The following is an 8,414-nucleotide window of genomic DNA, read 5'->3' as shown; positions in this document are numbered from 1 at the left end:
CAAATGGGTATGCTTCATTTTGCTGTGGTGAATATTAAGAATGTAATTAAATTTAGGTAAATGATTGTGATCAGCAATATAAGAGGAACAGAATCATAATATGTCTTAAAGATCCTACGATGTGAAAACTAAGTTACCAAGGATATGGTCTTCTGTCTTGATTTATTTTCAAGTTTGGGGGAGACTATCACAAGACAGTTTTAGTTAATTTTATACAGTCCTGTTTTGTACAATAATTCACTTGTAATTTTGATAAATCATTGTGTCTCTGAAGGTTCCAGCTGTGCCTCCAATTTTGTATGTGTGGATGTTTCAGCATAATTTGAAGACCTATTGCTTTATTTCTTAAGTAATTTAGAAGGAGTTGTAGACAATTCTTGATATATAGGTATCTACATTCTTATTTCTTCCAGTTATGTAATAATTCACAATACACTCATGTAATATTGAATATATATGCATGCTTATGGTATTATTCCAATGATTTAAAAATCTGTGCTTTTCTGTAACATGCCATTAGTTGATAATGCAGTAGTTCTTATATAGTGCACTGCTCAAAATAAAAAATAGCAAAGGAATAATTATAACAAACTATTGGTTGGTTCAGTATCCTAACAGATAAATGATATGAGTAGGTAAAATGAATTTTAAAATTATATGGCTGCTGAGTCAATAGTTTATTTGAAAGAATTTTAATTGGTAAAAATTAATTTATACCCGCCCCCCACCCCACCCGGGGCGCGCTGAGACATCAGTGGAGACTGAGTGTGGTGACGCACGCCTATAATCCTAGCTCTTTTGAGAGGCTGTAAACAGGTGGATCACTATAAGACCGATCGAGTAGTGAGACCCTGAACACCCTGTAGACCTCTCCCTAAAAATAAAAAAAAATAATAATTTAAAAATAACCAGTAAACAAATAAAAATGTAAAAACCCTAATTATTAAAGATAATAAAGAGAAAGATAATGAACCTGTAAGGTTCCAGCTTGGCACAGTGGTGCATCTTTGTAATGTCTAGCACTCTGGGAGCTTGAGGTGAATGGACACAGTTCCATCCCAGTCTGGGCTGCTTGGAGACTTAGCAAGACCATGTTTCAAGAGAGAAAGGCAGTATAGGCTTGGAGGTGTGGTTCTGCATGAAGAGCCTAAGTTCCAGCATTGGCACCTCGGGGCTGCAGGTTCCTGATCAAACAAATGTAACTCTCAGCATTTTTTGTAAAAATATGGCAGTTCAATTTTAAGTGAAAAATACAAATTAACAAAAATTAGAAAATCATGTTTTTAAAGTGTGTTTGTCTATACCTTCATTTTTTTTTTTTTTTTCCTTTGAATTAACACTGAAGAAAAGGGCCAGGGCTCAGTAGAATAAGTGCTTCCCTGGCAAGTCCAAGGGCCAGAGTTTAATACCTGGTTCTGAAAAAAAAAAAAAAATCACACGAAGAAAATGATGGCTGAGAAGTATAATTCAGTGATAAATAGAATGAATATCTGAAAATAAGGTGCTTTTTGCTTCTATTCTTACCAATTTGTATGACTTTAGACAAGTCATTAATTCTTTTAGGATTTTTATTTTATCAGCTGAAAAGAATTGGTTTCAAAGTGTCCATTGAGATTGCTGTACCTACATTTTCAATTTCTTCTGTAAGGACCAGCGCTATAGTGGTTTTTCTATGAGATACGATACCCTTAAGTTCCCCCGTACAGAAAGTCTGCAGGGGTTGTATGGGGAGAACCTGCGTGACTTTAGACATTTGCACACTTTGGCCAAGGCTACTTAAGCAGCAGTTTGCCTTACTAATATATGTCTGGAAGTCAGCGGCCACCACTTTGAGCACCTCATGTAATTGTAGGGGTCAGAGGTAACTTGTGTTAATCTCCTGATGTTTTAATAAGTGTAATATTAAAATATTTGCACAAGTTTTTCTTTTTTTGAAGTGTGTATAAATGTTGGTGACATTATATGTTAATTTAGTTTTGATGTAAGTCTAACAATTATTCCATGATTGCCATTTTAAGTCTTTAAAATATTTGTATTTATTCTGTAAGCTGAAAGCAAAACAAAAAGAAGCTTACAGAAATTTAATATGGGGAGTCTCATTCTAGGTAGAATTGATGCCAATCAGGTAGAAAATTTTCTTAATAAAAAGCCATTATTATTTTCACAAATCATATTTTTATAATTACAATACAGAACAGTTACTAACTGTTCTACTAATTGGTTATTTTATTATTTTAATCATTTTTTTCTTTTTTCAGATAATTAACATCATTATCAGTTTAAAAGAATTATCTCCATTTCTTTTATTCTCTCTTTGCTATTAGTAAGCCAAGTATCTATTTTAAAGATTATTAAAAAACTAATTTTATCACATAAGTGAAATGGAAAATATTTGGCCTGCATTAATTTAAGCTGCCCAGTTCTAGCTTAAATAGGTATATTTCCATTCTCATATTCTTTTGGACAATTTTATATATTCTTGCCTTATAACTTAAAATTTAAGTGTTTTTTTTCTCTGATTTTGTCATAGTTCTTAAATCTCTTTAAAGAGCACTATTAAAACGTTACTCCAAATGTGAGTTATTAAGAATATGAGGTTAACAAGATATTCCATTAATGCCAGTTCACAATAAAATTCCTTCCAGAGACTTGAATGTTTCAGGTTGTTTTGTTTTGTTTTGTTTTGTTTTTGTGGAACCAGGGATTGAACTCAGGCCCTTGCGCTCTCCAGGGAAGCTCTTATTCCACTGAGTCATCTCCCCGGACCCCGTTTCAGTTTTCTTATCCTTGTAGAATTATTTTTCATTCATGATTTCTGTATCATACTTTATAAAGTTTATAAAAATTGGGATACAGGATTATTTTACCCAAAGCCAAGATGAAGATCATTTTAATTTTGGGTAATGTGGGGCTGGGGAGATAGCTCAGTAGAATAAGTCCTTGCCTGGCAAGCACAAGGTCCTGAGTTCAATCCCCGGTTCCACAAAGGAAAAAAAAATTTTTTTGGATAATGATCACAATCAGTTATGAACTCCAGAAGACTTAACTAAGAAGCACATTAAACTGAAGTCATACATTATTCTGCCCACCTACTATGTAACTGTGAAACTTGTAGAAGTTTCTAGTGATTCCTTATCAGGAGGTCCTGAAAGAGAGCAATGTTTGGTCATTTAAAATTCAGAAGACTTATATCAGCCATACAAATGGTTGCATTGGCTCTTAGTGACTTCTTTTCTTGTCCCCAATGAGAAACAATGGCTAAAATTCTTCATCACTTAATTATGCAGATTGACTTTGAATCTTCTCTTTATACTTATTATATAATCCAAGTCAAGACATTTGGATCATTCTTAGTCTACCTTTCCTGATGGGCAAAGAGAATTTTTTTTTTAATTTACTTTGATTAGTACCTGTTTGTGGTACATAATGATTATCTTTCTTCTGGGGAATCAGTCCCTGTACACAGCACATCTTATTTTTTTTTATCAATCTCTTTCATCTCCTTCCATTTCCCTCCCCCAATCTTTTTTTAAAATAATTTTATTAAGAAACAAATAGCTATGAGATCCCCCTCCACTTTCAAAAGATTCATCTCCCTTTTCCACTGTCCTTTATTCACCTTGTTCTTCATTTTTATTTTGGATTTCTCATGTAAGAACAACCAGGCAATGTCCAAACCTGTACATGTGTCTCAATTAACCTAACATCATGGTCTTATGATACATCTATTTTCATACAAATGATGCAAATTTATCCTTCCTTATACCAAAGCAGAACTTCTACATCAGATTACTACTATGAAATATAAATACCACATTATGTTTTAATCTATTCTTCTGTTGATGGACATACAGGTTTCCTCCAAGATTTATCTATTATGAATCATTCTGCTACAAATATAGAAATGTACGAATTACTACGATATGATGCCTTTAACTACATCTGGAAGACATGTAGAAGGAAAATAGCTGGGTCTGCTGGACTTTCTATTTCCAGTCTTTTGAAGAATCTCCATGCTGATTTTCATGGTGGTTGTACTAGTTTATAATCTCATCAACAATGTTATTTGTTATTTGATGTATTGATGATGGCCATTCTTTATGGAGCAAGATGTAATCTTAGTGCTATTTCAATAGGCTTTCTCCAATGCCAGTGATGTTGAGCATTTCATAAGGATTTTATTGACATTTAATAGAAATATCTCCTACCACCTGTTATTCACCTCCAAAATCCCCAGTGGATTTGTCAGACTGTGAAAGACATGCTCAGATCAGGCGAGCTCCATCCTTGGTAGGGGAGAACTCTGTTCTGTGTTGGATAATTCAAACTTAGCAAGTTTTCTTTTGAGCTGAACCTCTGAGAGACAAGTGACAGTCTTGAAAATATTTAAGAAGCCTTCTACAATTTTCCTTCCTCCTATGTTATATGTTTCCAAAATACCACCATTCTCACGTTTTTTCTATGAAATAACATATTTTCAAGATGTTCCAAAATTAAAATTACTTTCTGAATAAAACTTAATTTGCCACAACTTTTTTTTTTTGGGGGGGGGGCGACCAGCTCAGCCCACACTGAGGGCTTTAGATCACTGAGCTATCTTGCAAGACCTGCCACAAATATTCTTAAATTGTATATTACAGCACTCAGAGGGGGTCCAAGCCCCTTGATGTCTACTCTAGTTCATGAACAGAGTCATTGGAACAAGCTGAAGATTACTTTGAGAATATGACAATCCATGTGGTAACCCAGAATGAGATACAGTATGAATTTTAATCCTTTATCTTAAGACGTCCACACCCATGACTCCAATGTTGTTTAATGTTGCATCAAGGACTGGAAAGGTAGCTCAGCAGTCTAAGTGCCTACCTAGCAAGTGTAAAGACCCGGATCTGGTTCCCAGTAACTTCCTTGCACAGTGCCCCCACTGATAATGAGGGTGGTTGTACACTTTTGTAATCCCAGTGCTGGGGAGGCTAAGATGGGAGGATCACTATGAGTAGAGCTGCGTAGTGTAACCTTGTACCAAGTAATAAGTAAATACATAAATAAAGATTATTGTTTTATTTATTCATAAGAAATAATATAAATAACTTTCTCATATTACAGGAATATAATCTAGATACTATAGATTTTTTTCTCAACAGTTATTGTTAAATCAGTTGTATTTATTAAGGCTGTAACTTTTCTGACTCTTCTTTTATGTTATGTTTTTTCTAAAAACATTACCTACCTACCATGAAATACTATTCATTTGTTGTTTATTTCATTAATCACAATATGTCTAATGTGATATGGACAAGAAAACTGAATATAAAGTCCATTATTATGAACTAGTTTAAAAATCATACCTCAACACTATTGTTAGTTAAGAAAACCATCCCTAAATAGCCAGACTAAAAGTGGCCTCTCCTGTCCATGGTTGGTGGATGAGTGATTTACAGATGAGTTAAATGATGCCGTGCTGACTGAGCAATTTTTGAAAGAATTTCTATAAGTGTCTTTGATCCAAAATGAGACAATGCCCAAATAAATAAAATATTAGAAAGTGAGTTTTAATGAAATAATAATCTGGAAAACTGAGATGCTAATGCAATATTCATTATTAGTATTTTATTTTAAATTATATGAATAAGAGGACACGTTCTTTTTGTTTCTCTGTTCTGATACAAACTGCCATTCTATTTATGAGCATCTCTCTATATACTTGATAAAACCCATCAATTCTAATTTAATTCTGATGCTATTAAAATTTGAAATAATAAACACAAGTCTTATTAAAATAAACAAGTCAATAGTTTTGATGCTGTGCTATATTTATGATCATGAACATAATTATATATTCAACACAAACTTGAATGCCCTTCCAGATATAAATTCTATTATGTCATAAACATTTTGTACCACATAACTAAGTATTTATGAAAAACCAGAATGCTTGTAGTCAATTAAATTAAATCACATTAGAAACTAATCAAGTTTTATTAAGAATCTCTTTAAATATATTTTGGATATTTTTTTTTTTTCATTTTACAAAGAACTGTAATAGTGAAACACACTTTCGGAAGTTCAAGTCAGATTCAAGGTGGAGTTCTACAGAGAAACACGGAGCCGGATTTCACAGGACAACCGGCAGTGCTCTAGTCACATGTGCTTGCAGCAGGAGACACGACATGGGTCTCAGTAGAGGCTGGTCTTTTTCATGATGCGCAGGAACTCCTTCCTGCTCATTGACCTCGCCGTCTCCAACTCAGTCGGCTTCATCAAGCATCTCCCTAAGCTCCTAATCGGTCAGGTTCTCGCCCAGCTCCTTGGCCACCCACTTCAGATTTCTGCACGATATTGCCCCAGATTCATCATCACAGAAGAGCTTGAAAGTTTCAGGATTTCTTCCGTGCTATGTTTCTCAGACATTTTCTGAATCATCACAGTCAGAAAGTCACTGAAGTTCATTTTGCCTGTCCCCTCCTTATCAATTTCGCTTATCATTTTCTTTATTTCTCCTTTCTTGGGCTCAAAGCCCAGGGCTGTCATTGCCACCTTTAGTTCTTTACACTGATGGTCCCTGTCCCATCTGCATCAAAGAGCTCAAAAGCTTCCCGATTGCCTGTTTCTGCTCTTCAGTCAGCTCTGGCTTAGGACTCACCCTTTTTCTCAGAACACTTGTCTCCATGTTTGCCTTTTTAAAATTGGAGGCCATCTCAGCTGGATTCCAGGGCCATTGTTAAGGTAACCTTTGATTTTATTAATAAACAAAAATGATTATGACGGTAGGAAATGTTCAAAGGTACTTCATTATAAAGTCTATACAGCAGCCCATTGAATTGTTTATTAGATTTGTTTCTGTGTGTGTGTTTGGACAGCTCAGCCTGCCCTGGGTGTGGGGCTGGTGTGGCATGTGGTGCTGGGGATTGAACCGCAGTCCCTGGGCTTGCCTGTGCTTGCCTAAACAGACACTTTGGACCACTGCACTATCTTACCGCCCCTGCTTATTAGCTTTATGTCTACTTGAAAACACCTAAGCTATTGTGATGAAAACACAAATTCCTCTCTAATTTATTAAAGGTTCAGAAAACAATATACTTATTATTAGATGATTGCATGTCTTTTTTAACTCAATGATGCTTTTGACATTTGCAATAAAATTGAAAAAATTATTTAGAAGAGTAAAGACTATGTAAGATTGCCTACAGTTTTCTTTTGTTGTTGAAAAAAAATCAATGGAAATAAGGAAACATTTAGCAGGAAGCAAGATGCATGATAGATATAAGAATCTATGTATTATTAGGGGAACACACATTTTGTGTTGAGAATTAATCAACTGAAGTAGAAATGTGATAACAATTAATGAAATAACAAGATAAATTATAAAACCTGCTTAGGCTCTTTACTCACACATATAGAAAAATACATTTCACCTGAAGTAAACAAATACCTAAAATCATTGCAAAGGATGATCAAAATTTTATGAAAGATTTTTACCAAGTTAATTTATATCATCCTAAATTATAAATAATCATTTTTTAAAATTTCATTAATAACTTGATACGTTTAATCTTTTTTTCTACTGACCAACAAAATAAAAGGAAATCTGCAATTGGAGCTAAGGTTTTATGATACATTTTGCAGACCTTTTTTTTTGCCAAATGTACTCTTGAAATACACAGATAATTGTTAGGATGGAAGGGAAATGTCTAAAGGATGACCTGTGGACTCAGATCAGAACATATGAGTGAAAGCAAGGTAGGATTCATTAAAGGGGTGAACAAAACATCAAGTATCGACAAAGGTGGCACTGAGACAACAATTGAATACATAAAAGACTACTTCTTCTCTTCCCTGAAAGTGATATCGTTGACCTTTATCAGATCTATAATGTTGGGTGAGCCTGTATGGATTACAGTACAATGGTGTAGGGTGCTGAAGTTCTAAGTGATGGTGACTGCCAGATGAAGTTCATCTCGTAGGCCTAGGATGGACTGGGCAGGACTTGCAGAGTTTTGCTGAATGGTCTGGAAAGAAAACATATGCTTTCACAAAGAATGAGAGAGACCTCTGAATTAAGATAAGGAGCAGTTACTTGGGAAGAGTTCTATAGTCCAAACAAAATAAACCTAGGCAGCACAGGTAGTGCAAAGACACAAATATAAATAAAACTCATTAATAGGGGAAAACTTGTTCACAAATGGAAGGCAAATAATGAAAGAGAGTCCAAATCATTCCTATATTCAATGAAAAGTGATTTCCTTTCTTGTGCTTGGATATTATGGATGAAAAAACAATATGAACACATGTGTTTACATGTACAGTTTTGTTCTACTTGTGTCAAAGCTAAAAGTAATTGAATCTTCCCTTTTTAATTTTTTTATTTTTTTTACATAATTTTATTGATAAATAGAAATGAGACAGTTTCAAAT

This window comes from Octodon degus, unplaced genomic scaffold, assembly GCF_000260255.1.
Source record: "Octodon degus isolate 3935 unplaced genomic scaffold, OctDeg1.0 scaffold00003, whole genome shotgun sequence".
Classification (NCBI taxonomy): Eukaryota; Metazoa; Chordata; class Mammalia; order Rodentia; family Octodontidae; genus Octodon; species Octodon degus.
Note: the sequence above shows the minus strand (reverse complement) of the source record.